Source organism: Trichechus manatus, unplaced genomic scaffold, assembly GCF_000243295.1.
Source record: "Trichechus manatus latirostris isolate Lorelei unplaced genomic scaffold, TriManLat1.0 scaffold00176, whole genome shotgun sequence".
Taxonomy (NCBI): Eukaryota; Metazoa; Chordata; class Mammalia; order Sirenia; family Trichechidae; genus Trichechus; species Trichechus manatus.
This window is the reverse complement of record NW_004444112.1, coordinates 4734933-4758363: the sequence shown is the minus strand read 5'-3', so window position 1 is coordinate 4758363 and position 23431 is coordinate 4734933.

Genomic DNA, 23431 nt, shown 5'->3' with positions numbered 1-23431 from the left:
TTACACAGTAGAATTGAGCTGCATAGGGTTTTCTTGGCTGTAATCTTTAAGGAAGCAGATCGCCTGGTCTTTCTCCCATGGAGCCTCTGGGTGTACTTGAATAGATGCAACCTTTCAGTTAGCAGCCATGCCTGTTAACCATTTGTACCATCCCGGGGCTTATATACATACACACCTCCCACATGCAAGCAAATCGCGGTAGCAGGGGAATTAAATAGGATGGAGCCCCAGAACCTCAAAGGGTCTGCCACCTGGGTCAGAGTGGTTGAGGGACAGGGGTTGGGTCCTGCAGGATTGTGAGACACACAGTGACCCTCTAGGCACACAGTCACATGCCTGTGGCATGTGTATATGTATATGTGTGTGTGTATACATATATATATATATATGTTTTTAAAATGATTACATAATAGTATCTACAGTGTATTGCTGGGCCCAGGCAGGGCCTTGGAAGGGGTCTGGGTAAGTGAAAAGCCCTGAAGCTGAAGTTCTGTTAACTCTGTGTTAAATTGGCCTCTGGTGCCTGGCACACAGCAAGTGCTCAATAAACAAAGCTCCTCATGAGTATTAGCCTCTTCGGTCTTTTTGGCCCTGTCCTAAAGCTACAAGGCATAGCGGCTCAGACCCAAGACCCTGAAACTCCTAAACTAGACTACCTAGGTTCAAATCCCAGCTCCACCCCTTCAAGCAAATGTCTCCACTTCTCTGAGCCTTGGTGTCCTCAACTGTAAAATGGGGGTGCTATGAGGCGAGCCAGTCCATGTGAGTCCTCAAACACAGCACTCACTGGAGCAACAATGGTTAATAGGGAGGCTTGGATGTGGGCTTCCTGGGACTACAACCTCCGACCTCTGCCCCAGCACTTGGGGGGCAGAAGGGCACCCCAGTGAGGCATGGACTGTGGGCAGTCTGAGGGGTAAGGAGGTCCCAGCCTGCTCTCACTAGCTGGGTGACCTTAGGGGTTGCCAGATTCAGCAAATAAAAACACAGGACACACAGTAAGATCTGAATTTCAGATAAACAACAAATATTTTTTAGTATAAGTATGTCCCAGATACTGCACAGAACATACTTATATTTTAAAATTACTGTTTATTGATTTTACTAAATTATTTTTAAGTATAGGTATGCCCCAGGCAATATGTGGGGCATACTTAAACTAAAAAGATAGTCACCATTAGTCTGAAAATTCAAATTTAAGTGGGCTTGATCATAATTCCAAAAGCAAAGTCTAGTTGATTTCGACTCATAGGGACCCTATAGGACAGAGGAAAACTGCCCCCTAGGGTTTCCAAGGCTGTAATCTTTACAGAAGCAGATCGCCAGGTCTTTTATCCCACGGAGTGGCTGGTGGGTTTGAACTGCTGACCTTTGGGTTAACAGCCAAGCGTTTAATCACTGCACCACCAGGGCTCCTTCACTTAGGTGTCACTAAATTGTGCATGTGAACAAGGTAGAAATGGGGAATGTTTTGTTACACATATATTTACCCCAATTAAAATAAATTTGAAAATTGAAGTGGGTGTCCTGTATTTTATCTGATAATCTTATATTTGGGGGTCATTTAACCTCCCAGCACCTTAAGGTACCCCTCTGTAAAAACGAGGACAATAAACCATTAAATATGAGGATTAAATGATTACATGTACATCAAGTGATTAAAACAGTGCCTGCTATAAAGAGTCTGATGCATGCCACAATGTGGATGAACCTGAAAACATCATGCTGAGCAAATTAAGTCAGCTGGAAAAGGACAAATAAGTAAACAAGGCAAGTGTATAGACATTATCGTTTAATAGTGTTCACCAGGGGCGAGAGGGATGGGGAAAGAAGAGAGTCATTATTTAGGCAGCACTGAGTTTTTGCTTATGGGAAGGGAATATTTGACAACAGATATTGGTGATGGTTGCAAAACATGATTGATGTAATTGGCTTTACTGAATTGTACACATAAAAAATGTCAAATTGGCAAATGGTGGGTTCTTTATATTTTTACAATAAACAAACAACAACAACAAAATGGGGCCTGCCATGATGTATGGGCACACGTTTATTGTTCTTAGGGGGCGAGGGTCAGAAGGTCCTTTACTCCACCTCCTGTTCAGCCCCCAGCTTCCCGGCATCACGGTCCCTGTCTGTCTCTGTGGCCTGGGACTTCGGTCTCCCTCCGCAGCACCCCACACCCCAGGCCTTCCACTCTTGTGCAAGCGAATCACAGTAGCAGGAGAACCAAACAGGACGGAGCCCCTGAGCCTCAGGGTCTGCCACCCAGATCATGGTAGCTGGAGGGACAAGGGCTGGGACCTGGCAGGATCATGAGACACACAGTGAGCCCCCAGGCATGCGGTCACACACACACACACACAATGCAAAACACACAAACTCCTGAAAACTTGGAAACACAAGGTGAGACCCATAGACACAGTCAGATAGATGGACACAGATACACAGACTCACTGGCAGGCTCAAATACACAACTCACAGACCTCCCACGAAAACACACATATACACACAGGCAATGACACCCTCACACTTCCCCTGGTGGACACACACCCCTGGAAACTCAAAGACCCCCCCTACCCTCAGCCTCAAAGGCCTTCTTAGAAACAAAGAGACCCATCTGCAGACCCCATCTCAAACATGCAGATACATACACAGCTTCAAACACAAACACATTTTCAGATAAACACTGAGGACACCCAGACATATCAGCACAAACACACTTGCAGACACACTCTCCAGGGATGCTCTGAGAAATCCCCCACCCTTACTCAGGCTGCCAGGCCTATTTGTAAGTACCAAGACATCCCCACCCTGCACACTGCATACACATGCAAGCCTGCACATGCACACACGCACTGAGGGACACGTATGCATTTGTGTGGATGCACAACCCGAAACTCACAGCCATCTTCCTGGCTGTACAAACTCGGCCTTGGCCTCCCACAGGGCTACATTCCCTCTAAGATGCACGCCCCCAGGCTCCCTGTTCCACGCAGACTCACTTGAGGTTCCCTATCCCTATCCTGGCCCTTTTCCAAGTGGTCTCCTTATCCACATATCTTCATCCATGGTCTTACAGGCCCCACAAATGCTCCTGAGGGGTGCCCCGAAGCCCCACGTCCCAAAACTGCCCTCAGGGACCCACAAAAATCATTCTACTCTGCCCCAGAAAATCAAGTCGGTACTTGATCTTCTCAGCCCCAAACTGACCCCTCAAACATCCTGGAGCCCTGCCTTCTTCACTGGACTAGCATAAACCAAAGCCTGACCCCTAAAGCCCTCGGACTCAGACCCAGGACACATGTAGACACATACACACATTCAGATAAACACTGAGGACACCAGCACATACAGTCACAAACACACCTGCCGAAACACACTCCAGAGAAACACTGAGCATCACCCCGATCCACACAGGCTGACAGGCCTATTTGTAGGTACTGAGATCTACCCCCCGTACACACATGCAAGCATGCCCATGCACACACACAAACTTGGGGACAAACAGATGCAGAAACGCATCTGCAGATGATCCCCCTGAAACTAAGACTCACCCTCCCCGACATGCAGACCCCCTCTGGCTTGGCCTCAGCATCACCCTGGGGACCCATCCATAGCCCCTCTCCAAGATGTGCAGCCCCCAGGCTCTCTGCCCCCCACTCAGACTCACTTGAGCTCCCCTACTCCCACCCCAGCCCTTCTCTAACCATTTTCCAAGTAGTCTCATTATCCAAGTATCTTCATCCATGGTCTCGCAGACCCGAAAAGCACAGCTTGAGGGGTACCTCAAGGCCCACATACCCCAAACGACCCTCAGGGATCCCTCAAAAAATCATTCTACTCTGCCTCAGCAGATCAAGTCAGTAGCTGACCTCATTAGCCCCAAACTGATCCTCAATGTCCTGTAGCCCTCCCAGGGGGCCCATTGCCTCACCCAGCAGACTATCATGAACCAAGTTCTGACATCTAAAGTCCTCAGACCCAGACCCAGGACACGTCTACACAAACACACATTTTCAGATAAACACCAAGGACACCCGGACATACAGGCACAAACGCATTTGCAGACATACAATCCAGAGAAACGCTGAGAACTACACACTGCCCCCCAACCCATTCAGGCTGACAGGCCTATATGTTGGTACTGAGGCCCTCCTACACACACATGCAAGCATGGACTTGCACACACACACTCAGGAACACGAATGTGTCTGCAGATGCACACCCTGAAACTCAGAGTCACCCTCCCAGACCCACAGACCATGTCTCACTCAGCCTAGGCCTCGCCTTGGAGATCCTTCCACTGTAGTTAAACAGTCCCCCACCCCACGCCCTCTCCCCTCAGGGATGTGAACCGGCCCTTTTCTAACTATTTTCCAAGGGCCCTCCTTATCTGTGTATCTTCATCCACGGTCTCGTAGACCCCAAAAACACATCCTGAAGGGTACCTCAAAGCCCTATGCCCCTCAAACTGCCCCAGGGCTCCCCTCCAAAATCATTCTCTTCTGCCCCCGCTGATCAAGTCGGTAGCGGACCCCATTAACTCCCACCTGACTCTTCTAATGTCCAAGCCCTCCCTGAAGTCCCCACCCCTCCACCCCTATCAGACTAGCATGCACCAAGGTTTGGCCCTCCTGCCCACCAAAGTCCTCCAGAACCAAACCCGGGGCCCCAGGCCTGTCCTGGATGGCATTCCCGACGTCCTCTCCTCCGGGCTGGCCCCAACCCCCCTCTATCTCTTCCAGTCCCCTCTCCTCTCTGTGACCTGAGAAATCCACATGTCCTGAGTCGCATGCGGCTCAGAAACAAGGACTGCCAGACGCCCTCGCCCTCGGAGCGACCCCCGGGTCTTCAGTCTGGCTTGAGGTCTCAGGCGCTGCAAGAAGTGCCAAAGTGACTCTCTCCCGCACCTGCTCTGCGCCCGCCTATCCACACCCCAAACTCCGAGTCACCCTCCTTGATGCGCAGACATCCTCTCACTCGCCTCGGCCTCCGCGGGGACCCGCCCACGCAAAGCTATCCACTCTCCGAGATGCATGTTCCCAGGCTCCCGGCCCACGCACAGACTCACTTGAGGTCCCCCCCACCCCAGCCCTTTTCTTCATCCACAGTCTCGGAGACCCCCCAAAAAACGCCTCCTGAGGGGTGCCCTGAAGCCCCACACCCCCAAAACTGCCCTCAGGGATCCCCCCAAAATCATTCTACTCTGCCCTAGCAAGATCAACTGACTCCGTTGACCCCCAGCTGACGCCTCAAACGTCCTGGAACCCTCCTGGACGTCCCTTACATCCCCCATTAGACTAGCATGCGCCAAGTCCTGGCCTCCTGCAACCTAAAGCCAGCCGGACCCAGACTCAGGTCCCCAGGCCCGTCCTGAAGGACGCCCCCGCCGTCCTCCCCTCCCGGCCAGCGCCACTCCCTCCGTTCCCTCCCCTCTCGGTGGCCTGAGAAATCCACGCCCCCGGAGTCAGTCGCCCCGCAGCTCAGAAACGCCTGGGTAACTGCTAGCCGCCCTCAAGGACGATCTCCATCCTCAACCCGGCTCGGGGTCTCAGGAGCTGCGCTGCCCTGGTCTCAGGCGCTCCGCAGAGGCGCCGCTGCCGGTCTCCCCTCGTGCGCTCAGCGCCCTCCCGCCTGCGCGGCGCCTCCGCCGCTCGGGGTGGGGGGGCCCATTAGCGCCTTGTCTGCGCAAGGGCGCCGGTTCTCGCGGCTCTCCCAGGTGCGGGGTCCCGGCTAGCAGGCTGGGCGGGGCCAGGCGGGGCGGTGCCAAGGAGCGCGTGAGTGAATGGGAGCTGGGGTACGCTCTTGGACACGTAGCCCCTACGCGCGCGCGCGCACACACACACACACACACACACACACACACACTCGGGCAATGACACCCTTCCACTCCTACTGGTCGACACACACCCCTGGAAACTCCGAGACACCCCCTTCACCTTGGCCTCACAGGTCTTCTTAGAAACACAAAGACCCATCTGCAGGTCCCACCACAAACATGCAGATACACACACACACCTTCAAACACCGGGGACACCCAGGTATGCATACACACAAATACACAAACATGTACACATATACATTTTCAGATAAACGCTGAGGACACCCTGGCATATAGGTACAAACACAATGCAGACACACATTCCAGGGACGCTCCGAGAAACCCATTCACTCAGGCTGACATGCCTATCTGTAGGTATTGAGACCCAGCTTGTACACACATTCAAGCGTGACATGCATACACACACGGGGACATGCACACATCTGCAGACTCACACCCGGAAACTCCGAGTCACCCTCCTGTCGGCGCAGACCCCCTCTCACTCAGCCTTGGCCTCCCTGTGGGGACCCCGCCACACAGAGCTACCACCCTTGAAAATGCGTGCCCTCAGGCTTACTGCCCATGAGCCCCCAGGCTTCCACCCAACGCGCACTCACTTGAGCTCCCCTACCCCTACTCTGACCCTTTTCTAACCATTTTCCAAGCGGTCTCCTTATACATGTATCCTCATCCACGGTCTCACAGACCCCAAAAACGCCTCCTGAAGGGTACCCTGAAGCCTCGTGCCCTTAAACTGCCCTCAGGGCTACGGCATAAAATCATTCTCCTCTCCCTCAACAGATAAAGGCCGTAACTGAACTCCTTGGCCCCCAACTGACCCCTCAACGTCCTGGAACCCTCCTCGACATCCCTGGCCTCATCCTACAGACTAGTATGCACCAAGGCCTGGCCCACCTGCCCCCTAAAGCCCTCCGGACCTGCGCCCCCAGGCCCGTCCAGGAGGGTGTCCCCGCGGTCTACTCCTCTAGGCCGGCCCCACCCCCTCCTTCCCCTTCTCTCTCAGTGGCTGGAGAAATCCATGCCTCAGGAGTCGCCCTGCGACTAAGAAACGCCCCGAGAGCTGCCGGCTACCCCCGGAGGGACCCTAGATCTTCAGTCTGGCTCGGGGTCTCAGGCGCTCCGCTGGGCGGGTCTCAGGCGCTACTCAAAGGTGTCAACGGCCTTCGCCCCGCACGCGCTCTGCGCCTCGGCCACTCGGCCTATTAGCGACCCGCCTGTGCGCGGGAGCCCGACCCGGCCGCCGCCACCAGACACCTCCAGTGCAGGGTCCCGGCGCCGCTTCAACGCCGGCCGCGTGCAGGCTAGGCGGGGCGGGGCGGCTTGGGCAGTAATGGTCATCCGCGTCCGCGCCGGGAGGGCTCAACAAGGTACACCGGGACCACATGGGCCAAGGAGCGCGCGAGTGAACTGGCGCAGTGGTACGCTCACGGACACGCAGCTGCTACACACACCCACACTAACACACGCGCCAATGTGCACACTTGTTCGTAGTCCCGCACTGCCACACTAACACCCAGGCACTGCCAACCAGAACCAAATCAGAGAGACACACTCGGGCACACGCTGACACAGGCACAGACTTCGATACACACAAACTTGCACAGTCACACACAGATACAATCACACAGATATAAACTCAAATACACACAGACTCAATACACACAAACACAGCTTCAGATACACACACAGTCACATAGGCACGGTTACATGAAAACTCACACAGGCACAACCTCAGATATACACAAACTCACACACTCAGATACAAATCATACAGATACACACTGAGATACACACAGACTCACACAGACCCAGATAAATGATCACACGGGGACTCAGATACATGCAAACTTACAAAGTTGGATACACACTCACCCAACCACAGAGACACACACTCAGATTCACACAAACGCAAACAGATGGACTCAAACGTATTCAATGACACGGACACAGCCTCAAATACACACGAAGCCATACAATCACGACTCATACACAAACGCACAAATTCAGATACAAACACACAATCAAATACAAACTCACATAATCACATAGACACATCCTAAGGTACACACAAACTCACATTGTCAGGCACAGGCACACTACAGACACAACCAGACCCCACCATACTCACATAGACACTCAGACACAGTCACACACAATCATACCTGTCCACACTCATACAGCTGGAATAGAATTCATGACTCACAAAGATTCACAGAAACTCATACAATCACACAGTCAGCTACACACATAATACTCCCACAGGGACAGACTCAGCCACATGCACACAAACTCACACCTTCACACAGACAAAACGCCAGATACACGAATTCAGACACACAATGATATGCAGTTGCAACCATACTGACACAGATACCCAAAAACTCACCAGTCAGACCCAGCCACCCTTGCCCAGTCTAACAAAAAGCCACAGCCTTGGGCACAAAAAAGCAGAGTCAGAGACACACACACACACACACACACACACACACACACACACACTCGCGGTGTGACCCAGCCCCACTTACACAGCCCACAAACATCTACAGCCTGAGACACAAACTCTGACAGAGGCAGACACCCATGGTGTGACACGCAGCCCCACATACACGACCCTACAAAATTGCCTACCCTGTAGCAGACACGGACACAAGCCCACTCACACACACTGTGAATCAGCCCCACTCACCCCAGGGGCCCCCACAGTCACTCCCAGCCACATTACTTCCCTCTCCCTCGCATCCACCTCATACTCCCCCACCCTCCGAAGCACACTCATGCCCAGCCGAGGTGGCGGCGGACCTTGCTACTTGCACTCCCATTAGCGTGCGCTCGAGCCTCCCCACAGCCTCCAACCCTCTCCCCCACTCCCGCACTGGCAGGCACAGGCGCCTCCTGCTCTCTGGTGTCCTTTCTCTCCCCCTCACAGAACTCAACCCACCATCCATCCCCTCCCGCTGCGGACTCACAGTTCAGCGCCGCAGCCCGCCTTCACCCAGAGGCGAAAGCGAGCGGGCGGAATTCAAACCCGGACCCTAGCGTTCCACAGCGCCCCCTGCCAAACTACAAGTCCCAGAATGCCCGCGCCGCGCTGCGCCCGCTTGCTCGTGTACTCCAAGGGACCCGAGCCTGGGCGGCGCGTGGGGGCCGCTGGGAAATGTAGTCCCAAGACTGATGGGACGAGGCCGAGAGGGCCGGAGGTCGCGGAAAGGGGGCGAGATGCCCTATCTGCCCCCCCTCCCCCGTCCCCGCTCACCCCTCAATTGGGCCCCTGCAGAGGGAGGGAGCGTTCGGCGAAGGACAGACATCACTCTCTGCACCACGCCCCCTTACTATGTGCCCAAAGCTCAGAGACGCCACCCCGCCCAAAAACATTGAGCATCTTCCTACCCGCAACTCTGCAGCTGGGACCAAGGCGTACCCAGCGAAAAGCAAAAAAGAAAAACTGCCTTCAACACGGATCACAAGTTTATACCACTTTTATATGAGAGGAAAAATACTTTTAAAATAGTTTGTGTTTTCTATTAGAGAGGTGTGAACGCTGGATAGTTGGTGATATTAAGGAATTATTTTATATTATTATATTAACTGTCATAATCGTATTGGGGGCATTTATTTTTAAGAGTCTATATCTTTTAAATGTTCTGCATCCTACTTTCTGGGGTCTTAAAAGCTCGCGAGCGGCCATCTAAGATGCATCAATTGGTACCAAACCACCTGGAGTAGAGGACAATGAAGAACACCAAAGACACAAGGAAAGTATTAACCCAAGAGACAGAAAGGACCACATAAACCAGAGACTGCATCAGCCTGAGACCAGAAGAAGTAGATGGTGCCCAGCTACCACCAATGACCGCCCTGACACGGAACACAACAGAGTCCCTAATGGAGCAGGAGAAAGGTGGTGTGCAGAACTCTAATTCTAGTAAAAAGACTAGACTTAATGGTCTGACTGAGACCGGAGGAACCCTAGAAAGCATGGTCCCTGGACTCTCTGTCAACCCAGAACTAAACCAATTCCTGAGGCCAACTCTTCAGACAAAGATTAGAAGGGACTATGGGACATAAAATGATACTCATGAAGAGTGTGCTTCTTAGCTCAAGTAGATACATGAGACTAAATGGGCATCCCCTGTCCAGAGGTGAGATGAGAAGGCAGAGAGGGTCAGGAGCTGGTTGAATGGACACAGGAAATCAGGGGTGGAAAGGAGGAATGTGCTGTCACAGTACAGGGAAAGCAATTCGGGTCACATAACAATGTATGTATAAATTTTTGTATGAGAGACAAACTTGAATTGTAAACTTTCACTTAAAGTACAAAACTTAAAAAATTAAATTAAAAAAAATACCTTTTAAGGAGTCCATAGGTTGTGTTAACTGTTAACACCTGGTCATCTCCTTCTGAAGAAAGGCGGGGTGATCTGAAACTTCTGAAAAACCAGCTATTGAAACCCCTAGGGAGGGACTTCCAGGCAACATGGTGCTATAGATAGAAGGACCACACCATCCCTCCACAGCAAAGACCAGAAAAACTAAGTCGAACAGAGACAAAAGTCAATCCTGGAACCCTAAGCATCAAATGAAGAGATAAAGAACTCAGCCAAGCACAAAAGAAACTGACAGAAAACAGAGAGTGAGGAGAGATACGTGCAGAGGTCCCCTATCAGCTAACGTAGGACTGATTTGCCATCTTGGACTCCTGTTGGAGATTGGCTAACAGGAAGTACGGGAAAGCAGCTTCACGGAGCTCCCAGCAGGTGACAGAACAACCGACAACCAGAGACATACGGTTTCCCACCCCCCACCCTTCTTCACCTCCACTGACCTCCTCTGCTTCCTGTGCCCAGAAGGCACCAGCTTCAGCCCTGTGCCCCCTGGATTCCACACACCCACAGTGGCTGGCTCCCTGAGGGCCATTTGTTTGTTGCTGGTGTTGCCTTATTCTGCTTCTTTTGGTTTCTTTCATACCTCTCACCACATCCCCCTCCTTTCTTTCGAATACCTAGCTCCATGTGCCGTCTTCTTCTTGGAAGGTTGTGAAATGTGACTCAACTGTGCAACTGCTTCCCTACCCACACCGCCACACTGGTGGGATCCCCAGGGCTTTTTTTGTATCTTTGTTTACATTTATTCTTTTTGTTTGTTTTCTTTTTCTTTTCTCGGCTTAGGAGCCCCTTCTAGCTGGGCTGTACTGCGTGGTTGGTGAGCTACATCCCCAGTCTGTGCACCTGCGCGGTGGAATCCCTGGAGGCATTTCTTTTTTCTTTTTGTTTTCTTATCTCTCTTTTTTTCTTTCTTCATTTCTCACTTTCTTGTCTCTCTATACTTACCATCTCTTTCTGTCTCCTGAAAATCTGGAGCTGTGGGACACCTCTACCCCTTCTAGCCAGGCTGCACTTTGCAGCCTGGGAGCCACTTCCCCAGTCTTTGCAGCCACACCAGTGGGATCCCTGTGAGTTTTTCTTTTTTTCTAATTTTTATTTATTTTTTCTCCTATCCTTTTTTTCCCCCTTCTTTCTTTTTGTTTTTCTCAATTTCTTGGTTTCTCATTGCTCCACTCCAACAGCAAGCTCCATTAGCACTCTTTTTTTTTTTTTTTTTTTGCTTGTTTTGGCCCCTGTTTCTCTCTCCTCTTTCCCATATCCATCTTAGCTCCACACAGCTCAATCTCCCCCCTCCTTCCTGCCTACCTGCACCATGCACTGAACATCACACCCCCGAGCAGCAAAGGCACAGCCTACTGGAACCTGCCCTTCACTGATTACCGGCCCGCCCTGTCAGGCATAGTATGTGCCACAAAAAACCCATCCCAGCAGGTCCCCTTCAGTTGGACCTTCCCTGTTGCACCACTGTTGAGCAACTGACCCTGCCAATTGGACAAAGAGGTGAAAAGTATCGTGCCCACAGACAATCAAACAACAAAGAATGCACAGCAAGCCTGCTCAGACATAACCAAATAAAACAAAAAAGCAGGACAAAATAAATAAATCTACAATCAATAAACAAGGAAAATAACTACTGAATGTCCCAAAGACAGCAGACAATATCAAAACATATACAAAAAAAAGGACAGGATGGTTCCAGTAGGTGTCTAAAACAAAACACCAGATGATTTTCCAGCAGAAGAAAAGACACTAGAACTACCTGATATGGAATTCAAATCTCTAATATTCAGGGATATCTAAGAGATAAAGCAAAAAGCATACAAAAATGAGGAAAAAATAGACAAATTCACAGAAAATACAGACAAAAAAATTGAAGAATTCAGGAAAATAAAACAGCAACAAAATGCCAAAATAAATTCACAACTACAAATCATACAAAAACAACAATTAGAAATCCAAAAGATAAACCACAAGATTTCAGAAATGGATAGTGTCATAGAAGTGCAGAGGAGCAGGTTTGCAATGATGGAAGACAGGATCAGCAAAATTGAAGACAAACACTTTGGTACATGCTAAGGAAAAATTAGAAAACAGAATGAAGAGAAATGAAGCAACCCTGAGAATTATGTGGGATACAATCAAAAGCAAAAATTTATGAGTGATCGGAGTTCCAGAACAGGGGGAGAAAATGGAAAATACAGAGAGGATCGTTGATGAACTGCTGACAGAAAACTTCCCCAATATCATGAAAGATGAAAAGCTGACCATCCAAGAAGCTTAATGAACCCCATATAAAATAGATTCCAAAAGAAAATCGCCAAGGCATATCATAATCACACTCACTAAAACCAAAGACAAAGAAAGAATCCTGAGAGCAGCTTGAGAAAAACAAAAAGTCACATACAGAGGAGAAACAATAAGACTAAGCTTGGATTATTCGGCAGAAACCATGCAGGCAAGAAGGCAATGGGATGACATATATAAAACATTGAAAGAAAAAAATTGCCAGCCAAGAATAATATATCCTGCAAAACTTTCATTCAAATATGATGGTGAAACTAGGACATTTCCAGGTGAACAGAAAGTAAGGGACTAGATAAAAACTAAACCAAACTTACAAGAATTATTAAACGGAGTCCTTCAGTCTGAGAACCAACAACATCAGACCACAGGCTGAATCTAGGACACGAGATCATACCAGCCATATACCAACTTAAGAAATGAACTCTCAAGGACTATCCAAAACCAAAAGAATTACGAAAGGGAACCAGACAGGTTAATCTGTAAATGACAACATCAGAGCAATAAAAGAGGGAATAAATGGGGTAAGTATAGAACCTTCTAGTGGAGAGGAAGGCAAGGCAATACCAAATAATAATAGGCTGGTTCAAACCTAGAAAGATAAGGACAAATTTTAAGGTAACCACAAAGAAAGCTAACAAACCTACTCATCAAAATAAAGAAGAAAAACATAAAGTCTCAGTAAAAACAGTGTCTACAAAAACAAAAGAAAAAAAATCCACAAACAAAAGGAATTCAGCAACGACAGTAAGAGGAACAAAGAAAACATCAGCACCACAAAAAAGCACTACAAAATGACAGCAATAAACTCATACCTATCAATAATTACATAGAATGTAAATGGCCTAAATGCACCCATAAAGAGACAGAGAGTGACAGAATGAATTAAAAAACAGAATCCATCAATATACAGTCTACAAGAAACACACCTTAGAAACAAAGAAGTAAATTTATTAAAAATCAAAGGATGGAAAAAAAATATCAAGCAAACAGTTACCAAAAAAGAGCTGGAGTGGCAATACTAATCTCAGTTAAAATAGACTTTAAAACAAAATCCACCATAAAATATGAAGAAGGGCACTATATCACGATTAAAGGGACGATCCAGCAAGAAGACATAACTATAAGAAACATCTATGCATCTAATGACAGTGTTTCAAAATACATAAAACAAACTCTAACAGTACTGAAAAGAGAAATGGACAGTACCACAATAATAGTAGGCGACTTCAACACACCACTCTCGGTAAAGGACAGAACATCTAGAAAGAAACTCAACAAAGATACAGAACACCTAAAGGGCACAATCAGCCAACTTGACGTCATAGACATATATAGAACATTCCACCCAACAGCTGCAAAATATACATTCTTTTCCAACGCACATGGGACATTATCCAGAATAGATCACATCTTAGGCCACAGGGCAACTTTCAACAAAATCCAAAACATTGTGATAATACAAAGTATCTTCTCTGACTACAAGGTCATCAAGGTAGAAATTAACAACAGGAAGAGCAAGGAAAAAAAGTCAATTACATAGAAACTGAGTAATACCCCGCTTAAAAACCACTGGGTAATAGAAACCAAAGACGAAATAAAAAAAAAAAAATTCCTAGCCTCAAATGAGAATGAAAACACATAATACCAAAACCTTTGGGACACAGCAAAAGCAGTCCTCAGAGGACAATTTATAGCAATATATGCACATATCAAAAAAGAAGAAAGGGACAAAATCAAAACATTAACTACACAACTCGAGCTAATAGAAAGAGAACAGCAAAAAATCCCACATCCAACAGAAGAAAGGAAATAATAAAGATCAGAGCAGAAATAAATGAAATAGAGAACAGAAAAACAATAGAAAGAATCAACAAAACCAAAAGTTGGTTCTTTGAAAGGATCAACAAAATCGACAAACCACTGGCCAGACTGACAAAAGAAAAACAGGAGAGGATGCAAATAACCCAAATAAGAAATGAAATGGGGGACATTACAACAGACCTAACTGAAATAAAAAGGATCACAAAAGAGTATTGTGAAAAACTATACTCCAACAAATTTGAAAACCTAGAGGAAATGGATAAATTTCTAGAAACACACTACCTACCCAAACTAACACAAAGTGATTTTGAGAAAATCTGAACAGACCCATAACAAGAGAAGATATTGAAAAGGTGATAAAAAAAAAAAAAAAAAAAAACTCCCAACCAAAAAAGCCCTGGCTCAGATGGCTTCACTGGAGAAGTCTACCAAACATTCAGAGAAGAGTTTGTACCAGTAGTACTCAAACTATTTCAGAACATAGAAAAGGAAGCGACACTTCTGAATTTATTCTATGAAGCCAGAATACCAAAACCAGGCAAAGACACCACAAAAAAGAAAATTACAGACCAATATCTCTCATGAATAGAGATGCAAAAATTCTCAACAAAATTCTATCCAATAGAATTCAGCATCATATCAAAAAAAATAATACACCACCACCAAGTAGGATTCATATGAGGTATGCAAGGATGGTTCAATATTAGAAAATCAATCAACGTAATCTACAACACAAATAAGAGGAAAGAAAAGAATCACAGTCATCTCCATTGATGCAGAAAAGGCATTTGACAAAGTCCAACACTCATTTCTGATAAAAACTCTCAATAAAATAGGTATAGAAAGGAAATTTCTCAACATGATAAAGGGCATCTATGCAAAACCAATGGCCAACATCATTCTTAATGGAGATAGGCTGAACACATTCCCCCTGAGAACATGAACAAACAAGGATACCCTTTATCATCACTCCTATTGAACATTGTGCTGGAACTCCTAGGCAAGAAAAAGAAATAAAGGGCATTCAAATCAATAATGAAGAAGTTAGAATGTTCCTATTTGCAGATGATATGATACTGTACACAGAAAACCCAAAAGACTCCACAAAAAAAACTACTGGAACTAATAGAAAGATTCAGCAGAGTAGCAGGATACAAGATAAAGATACGAAAATCAGTTGGATTCCTATACACCAATAAAGAAAACGATGAAAAGGAAATCAGGAAAAGAGTACCATTTATAATAGCCCCTAAAAAAACAAAATACTTCGGAACAAATCTAAGTAAGGATGTAAAAGACCTATACAAAGAAAACTACAAAACACTACTGCAAGAACCAAAAGAGATCTACATAAATGGAAAAACATCCCATGCTCATGGATAGGTAGACTCAACATTGTGAAAATGACAGTTCTACCCAACGCAATTTACAAATACACTGCAATCCCAATCCAAATACCAACAACATTCTTTGAAGAGATGGAAAAACTAATCATTAACTTTATATGGAAAGAGAAGAAGCCCCAGATAAGTAAAGCACTATTGAAGAAGAAGAATAAAGTAGGAGTACTCACACTACCTGACCTCAGAACCTACTATACAGCTACAGTAGTCAAAACACACTGGTACTGGTACTGGTACAACGACAGATACATTGACCAATAGAACAGAATTGAGAACCCAGAAGTAAATCCATCCACCTATGGTCACCTGATCTTCAACAAAGGCCCAAAGCCCTCAAATGAAGAAAAGACAGTGTTTTTAACAAATGGTGCTGGAAAAAATGGGTTGTCCATCTGAAAAAAAATGAAACAGGACCCTTACCTCACACCATATACAAAAACTAATCCAAAATGGATCAAAGACCTAAATATAAAGCCAAAAACTATAAAGTTCATAGAAGCAAAAATAGGATCAACACTAGAGGCCCCTAATACACGGCATTAACAGGATACAAACCATAACCACCAACACATAAACTCCAGAAGATAAGCTAGATCTGGGATCTTCTAAAAATTAAACACTTATCCTCATCAAAAGACATCACCAAAAGAGTAAAAAGAGAATGTACAGACTGGGAAAAAATTTTTTGACAGTGCAAATCAAACTCGGTCTAATCTCTAAAATCTACAAGAAAATCCAACACTTTCTTACAACAAAAAGACAAATAATCCAATTAAAAAATGGGCAAAGGAAATGAACAGACACTTCACCAAAGAAGACATTCAAGCGGCCAACAGACACTTGAGGAAATGCTCGTGATCACTAGCCATTAGAGAAATGTAAATCAAAACCACAATGAGATACCATCTCACCCTGACATTGATGGCACGAATCAAAAAAACAGAAAATAGCAAATGTTGGAGACGCTGCAGGGAGATTGGAACTCTTATGCACTGCTGGTGGGAATGCAAAATGATACAACCATTTTGGAAAACGATATGGCGCTTCCTTAGAACACTAGAAATAGAAATACCATATGATCCAGCAATCCCACTCCTAGGAATATATCCTAGAGAAATAAGAGCCATCACACGAATAGATATGTACACACCCATGTTCACTGCAGCATTGTTCACAATAGCAAAAAGACGGAAACGACCTAGATGCCCATCAACAGATGAATGGATAAACAAACTATAGTACATACACACAATGGAGTACTATGCAACGAGAAAAAACAATGATGAATCTGTGAAGCATCTCATAACACAGATGAAACTGGAGGACATTATGCTGAGTGAAATAAGTCAATTACAAAAGGACAAATATTGTATGAGACCACTAATGTAAAAACTCATGAAAAGGTTTACACACAAAAAGAAACAATCATTGATGGTTTCGAGGGAGGGGAGGGTGGGGGGAGGAAACACTAAATAGACAAGAGATAAGTGGTAAATTTGGTAAAGCGTAAGACAGTACAGCACAACTTGTACAAGGAAAGGTCATGGAAGCTCCATAGACACATCCAAACTCCATGAGGGACCGAATTGCTGGGCAGAGGGCTGTGGGGACCATGGTCTCAGAGAACATCTAGCTCAACTGGTATAACACAGTTTATTAAAAAAATGTTCTACATTCCACCTTGGTGAGTAGCATCAGGGGTCTTAAAAGCCTGTGAGCAGCCATCTAAGACACTCCACTGGTCTCATTCCTTCGGGAGCAAGGGAGAATGAAGAAAACAAGATACAAGGGAAAGATTAGGCCAAAGGACTAATGGACCACAGCTACCACAGCCTCCACCAGACTGAGTCCAGTAACAACTAGATGGTGCCTGGCTACCACCACTGACTGCTCTGACAGGGATCACGACAGAGGGTCCCACAGAGGTGGAGAAAAATGTAGAACAAAATTCTAACTCACAAAAAAAGACCAGACTTACTGGCCTGACAGAGACTGGAGAAACCCCGAGAATAAGGTCCCCAGTCACCCTTTTAGCTCCATAATGAAGTCACTCCTGATGTTCACCCTTCATCCAAAGATTAGACAGGCCCATAAAACAAAATGAGATTAATGGGGCACAAGAGCCCAGGGACGAGGACTAGAAGGCAGGACGGGACAGGAAAGATGGTAATAGGGAATCCAAGGTCAAGAAAGGAGAGTGTTGACATGTCGTGGGGTTGTTAACCAATGTTATAAAAAAAAAATTTGTGTGCTAACTCTTTATTGAGAAACTATTTGTTCTGTAAACCTTCATCTAAAGTACAATTCAAAAACAAAAACAAAAACCTATGGAGCACATTTCTACTCTGCCACACATAGGGACTCCATGGGCTGGAGTCTACTCGATGGCACCTGGTTTCTCTTTTACAGATACATACCTGTGTGGATGAAAAGATATATTATTTTGTGCTTCAAAATAATCCATTGGAGGTGGGTGAGACAGGGAAGTGAGGGCATTGATGAAGCTTGAGCAACCATGTAATGCAAATTGTTCAAGTTGAATGTTGAGTATTTGGTGGTTAATTTTAACATTCCGTCTACATAACCAGTTTTTGTAATCATTACAAAAGCAGATCTGTAGGTCTTTCTGCTGTGGAGCCACTGGGTGGGTTCCAACCACCCACCTTTAAGTTAGTAGCTGAGCTCAAACCCTTTGCGCCACCCAGGGTAGAGTATTATACAAAGGAGCGAATCGTTGCTGGTCACCTGAGGGTACGTTTATCACAGAAGTATATTTCAATACTGAAATGTTGATTGATGACATAATTTCTAATTTCAATGATTTGCTTCAAAAATACTGGGCTGGGGAAGTGAGTGGACTATAACTGAAACAAATTGGGTGTGGTTTGATAGTTAAAGCTAGAGTCCATTAGTGGAGCAAACAGTTAAGCGCTGGACTACTAAACGAATGGTTGGCAGTTCAAACTCACCCAGAGGCACATCAGAAGAAAGTCCTGGCAATTGTTTCCAAAAGGTCACATCCTTGAAAACTCTATGGAGCATAGCTCTACTCTGTACACATGGGGTGGTCATGAGTCGGAATCCACTTCAGGGCAACTAACAACAATAAAGCTGAGTGATGGGTGTGAAAAGGAGAAGGCAGACCCTGACAACTATCAGCTTAGAGAGCTGGTCTGGCAAACACAGCTAAGCCCTGGTGTTTCCTTGTTGAACAATTTCACGGAGCAACAACAGACAGGCCACTCTTTGATGAAAGACGGGCAGACGAGGATCTTCTCGCCTAGAAGTCGAAACAGCTTCTTCCTCCACTTGGGAAAGAGGTTTACGGGGAGTGCGGCTTCTGATTGGCTACGGAGGCAACCCTGCCCCCAAAGTTTTCCCCGCCTTGGGGAAAAGGTCAACGGGCAGCGAGGCTTCTGATTGGCTATGGCCCTGCCCTTAATATTTTTCCGTTTTGAGGAAGAGGTTGTCGGGGAACGCGCCTTCTGATTGGCTAACAAACTAACATTTTATGAATCCCAGATGCAGGCCTAGGAGTGATTTTGCCCCTGGGATGGGACCCCTGGGTCCTGAGATGGCCTGGACGCCGCCCCCACTTGTCACTGGAGACTTTGAGAATTGGATCCGATCCCAAGATGTTGTAGGGGTTGGAAGCCCAGACCGCACATGTGCAGTACCACGTTGTCATTAAGTGCCCAGAGTCCCTGAGACCTGAAGCTTCCAGAACCGTTTGAGCAACTACTGGGGCATCATACCCAAGAATTTGTGTCAGAACTTTCTGTACCATATAATGGCACCCTTCCTATGGAAAACAAAAACAAAAGCAAAAACGCACCATTGCTGTTGAGTGGATTCTGACTCATAGTGACCCTGTAGGATAGAGTAGAACTGCCCCAGACGGTTTCTGAGGAGCGGCTGGCGGATTCGAACTGCCGACCTTTTGGTTAGCAGCCAAACTCTTAACCACTATGCCACCAGGGTTCCTCCTACGAAAAATGCTCCTCTTTTGAATACTTAGGTTCGTCCCCTGTCATTGAGATCAGAGACTATTTCAATCGTAGCCCCTTCCACTGGCATCCCCCCACCCCCTCAATTTTCTCTTGCGTAGGGCGTAGGACGGACAGCTTCCTCAGCTGAAGTGTGGTTTGAGGTTGTCGTACTGATCCCTGCCTCTTGGAGAATTCCTCCACCCACACTCCAGTCAAAAGGGTAACTACTCCTCCCCTGTTGCCATGTTTATTCCATCAGATTTGACCCTTCCCTGACCTCAGCTGATTGGTGACAGAATCTCTTACTTCCAATTAAAAACAGACTTGAGTAACTGAAATATACTTGTGATAATTATCAAGTTTAAAGACGGTACTGGAACATATGGTTTTAATTTTATAAATGCAGTTTAAAATGCGTAATCAAGTAGTATTAGAAGATCCCTTGAAAGTATTACTGAAATATGCAATATTTTAAAATAAAATTTGCAAACTTAAAAGCCTACGTTTTTGGATCTGTAACTTTAACAATTAAAATATTTAACAACCCCATATATGATGGGAAAAAGATGACACTGAAAAATATCTAATTTTTAACTTTATTTTTATTGTTGACACTATTACAGTTAGATAGAACGACCACAACCATATTAGCAAACCAAAAACCTGTGCACAGAAACAAGATGAAGAAAATATAACAAGATGTTAACCACAGTCTTTGGATGGTGAAAATATGGGTGAGTTTCTCTTCTACAGTTATGCAACTTTTAAAGTTTCTATAATGAACATGTACTGTGTTTATAATGGAAACAGATGTATAACAAGGGCAAATTACCAAAATACTATAATAAAGACCACTCAAGGAAACCGAGACATAATATTTAACCATGATCCCACAACGACCACACAACTATTTTTTGAACTGTTTTCAATATTTCTTCCCATCTTTGACTCTCCTCTGCATACTTATATGAACACCGTAATAATCAGACTCGTGTACCGGAACAAGCTGAAGGAAATAAATCAAGACGTTAACAGTAGTTGTTGGGTGTTGGGAATATGGGTGAATTTTTTTTCCTCTACTGAATTTTCCAAGGTTTTCTATGAGTATGTATTATATTTGTAATGGAAAAATACATATATAAACTTTATTACCAAGACACCAAAGACCATTCAAGGAATTTGAGACAAAATATTTAACCATAATCCCACAACGACAACACTATTTTACTTATTTTCCACATTTTATAGACTTTAAGTATACATAATTAACACTGTTATAATCACAAGCTTGTGTACTGAAACAAGATGGAGGAAATATATCAAGATGTTAATAGTAGTTGTTGGGTGTTGGGAATATGGGCAAATTTATTTTCTTTTCTAATTTACTGTATTTTCTAATTTTTTTCCTCTGGGTATGTATTATGCTTGTAACAGAAACATCCATAATAAACTTTGTTACCAGAACACTGTAATACGGAACATTTGAACGAATTAAGAGAAAAAGTATTTAAGTGTAATTTCACAATTTAACATAGCAACTATTTTGAATATACATTTTGACACAGTTATAATCATAAACCTGTGCACAGAAACAAGAAAAAACAAGATATCGAAGAACGTATCTGTCTTTGGATGGTGGGAACATGGTATTTTTTTTTTTCCTACTTTTCTGTATTTTCCAAATGTTTGATAATGAGTTCAAATTATGTTCACACTGGAAACGTGATTGATTATAAACTTTTCAGTAACACTACAATAAAGAACACTGAAGGAATTTAAGAAAATAATGCTCAACTATAAGCCTACAACATAACAGCTTTTGACTATAAGCGTACATTTTTAAACAGTTATAATTGTAGTATAAATATAATTTAGTGTCCTGCTTCTTCCACTTAATATTCTGTAAATATATTTCCATGTTGCTACGTAACTCTTCATGATTATCATTTTTAACAGCTGCATAAGAGTCCACAGGGTGCATGTTTCAGATGCACTTACTTAATCACTCCCCTGTCGTCTGGCATTTAAGTTGTTCCTAATTTCTCACTAATGTAAGGTTGCAAAAGGACCCCTTGAAATTTGGCAAGCTGCTTTCTGAAAGGTTTCACTGATGAATACTGCCAACAGTAACAAGCCTACCCAGTTTACCACGACGACATCAACACTGAGTGCCATTTGAAGGATCCTCCTCTGGTACAGCACACCTCTCTGCTCCTCAATTTCCATGCTATGCCTGTTCCAACCCGGGATCTTTATGTGCAACTGGCCAACAAGGACGCCCGCCATGCCATCAAAAAGGCCTATTCTTCCCAACTGTCCAGACAGCTTGCTCAGCTCCTTCTCACCAGTCCCTGCTTCTGGTGTTTTCTTCTGTCTGCTTCCTCTCCTTCCTAGGTTTGGACCGACTAGGACACCCTTCTTTGGCGTACATACTCATTTCTGCTTCTTGCTTGCAGCTCTACAACCTCCCTAAGCTTTGGTATTCCCTGCAGCTTTGACACACTCTCCACAAGCCCTAATCTGCACACCTAGAAGAGTGTGGATTTCAGTTTTGCTTGCTCAAATGATCTGCTCTGCTCTTTTGCTCACTTAATCTATAGATTCTTTTTTTTTTAATTTTTTAAATTTTTTGATTTTTTTTTCCCCAGCCAACTCAAAGTCTGAAATTTCTTAATATAGTCATTATGTGAGGGGAGGGGAAGCGAAGGAGTACAGATGGTCCACAGACAAGGACACAAGAAACATTAAGATGTGAGCAAATTTGTGATTAAGTGTAAAACTGGGGAGATCAGACAAACACAACACTCTAATGGAGAGCTCAGAAATACTTAGGAGGGCCGATAGAGAAAGGAACAGATGGTTAACAAAACAAATTAAGGCTGCTGGGGAACCTGAGTCTACGTTAAACTTGGGTTGAGTGTGAATAAAGTTTTTTTTTTTTTTTTAATTAATTAAGAAAGACACAGGGTTAGAGGGTCAGGCAAGTGAAGAAGAAGAGAATTAAGTTTAGCGACAGAAAGATCTAAGGATACTAGCTCCTGGGAACCCAGGGTGCAAACTGACTTGTGGCTGCATATATTGACAATGCACAAGCGACCAAAGCCACGTTGTTACTTTTCACTTAAGGCAGGAAGCGCACAGAGGAAGTGATGAGCCGGTAGCCTGCATTCCTATTTACAACAGGAGAGCCTCTCCCTACCTCTCCCTAGGGTTCTCAACCTTCATTAGGCATGGCCATGTTCTAGTGATGGTTGCAAGCCACTACTTAAAGGCAAAGACATAATAAGGTTTAGACAGAAAAGCTTCAGAGTTTGTGAATTCAGTACTGAACACATATTGAGTTTAAAAACAAAACAAAACAAACTTTTTAGTATTTTTGTATGAGAGCCACCATGAGGTACAACGTGGCGACTGATCAATTTAGGTCATGAAAGGCCAATCCGTGCATTGTGAAGGCTTACATAGTGTTAAGTTCCAGAGCGTCGGTGTAGGTGAGATAAATGGCTGCCAAAGGAAGCTAAAAGTACTTCTCTTTTCAAACAGCAATGGATCACATTTAATCTTTCATGCCTACACCTGCAGAGGAATACTTGAGTAAGAGAGCAAAACAGGAGTCAGTTGCTCAAAAAAGATCCTGATGGGGTTCAAATTATTTACAATAAATCTTCTCAGGATTCAAGATCCTTA